Source organism: Myotis davidii, unplaced genomic scaffold (assembly GCF_000327345.1).
Source record: "Myotis davidii unplaced genomic scaffold, ASM32734v1 scaffold436, whole genome shotgun sequence".
In the NCBI taxonomy this organism is placed as follows: Eukaryota; Metazoa; Chordata; class Mammalia; order Chiroptera; family Vespertilionidae; genus Myotis; species Myotis davidii.
Window position 1 is genome coordinate 4,108,973 of NW_006292604.1, and position 781 is coordinate 4,109,753.

The 781-nt window shown below is 42.5% G+C and overlaps 1 long non-coding RNA gene across 2 annotated transcripts in view; it reads right to left on the reverse strand.

The window, feature by feature from the left end:
• Positions 1 to 781, reverse strand: part of LOC107183465 — a 54,729-nt gene that overhangs the window by 3,719 nt on the left and 50,229 nt on the right. The window contains exon 4 of one of the 2 annotated variants that reach the window (XR_001514255.1): positions 36 to 113. The exons of the other annotated variant lie outside the window; for it this stretch is intronic. This is a non-coding gene — a long non-coding RNA (uncharacterized LOC107183465). Of the gene's footprint in view, positions 1 to 35; positions 114 to 781 lie in introns of those variants that run through there. 2 annotated transcript variants of the gene reach the window in all.

The following is a 781-nucleotide window of genomic DNA, read 5'->3' on the forward strand; positions in this document are numbered from 1 at the left end:
TACGTGGAAAGCAAGCGGGTATCCCAAGCCTTCGGGGAAGGGTGCAGCATTACAGATATGTTACCAGATGAAAGTCACTCTTACTAATACACCCTGGTGTGGAGAGCTGTTTTCTATGGAGGAAGTGTGAGCAAAATTGCACAGGAGTTAAAGATTAAAGAGGCCTCTGGGAAAATAGATATTGAGAGCTTGACCTCATCTCTTTTGAGATTATTAAGAACTTTCTAATTGATCAATATAGTCCCACAGATGAGAATGACTTCCCATATTCCTAAAGGGGGACTTCACCATTAGGGGAAAAGCATATGGATTGGTGAGCTGAATCACAGTTCATGGTGGAAGGGCTAATTGCAGTAGAGCAAGCAGTTATGACTTGACTCCCTTGCTGAGCTAGCTCCCTGATAGGTGCCCATGTTTTAATTATAATGTGAATGTGAACCAAAGAGTTGAACTTGGTAGCCCAAGTCTGGAACACCCTCCTCTGCCCCAACCCTCAAGGTTAAAGAGCATTCATATTGGTGACAATACTAATGTGACCACAGATAGACTTAACACTATGGAGGAGACCTCTCCCTATATTTAAAAACTACTAATAGCTCACAGCCAGTTGGCCTGGAGGTCAAATCCCCCCAGTACTAACTACAACAATCAAGGCTTAACTACAACAAGACTGTGCACAAAGACCACTAGAGGGTGCGCCAAGAAAGCATAAAAAAATACGGAGACAAAGAAACAGGACAAAATTGTCAATGGAAGATATAGAGTTCAGAACCACACTTTT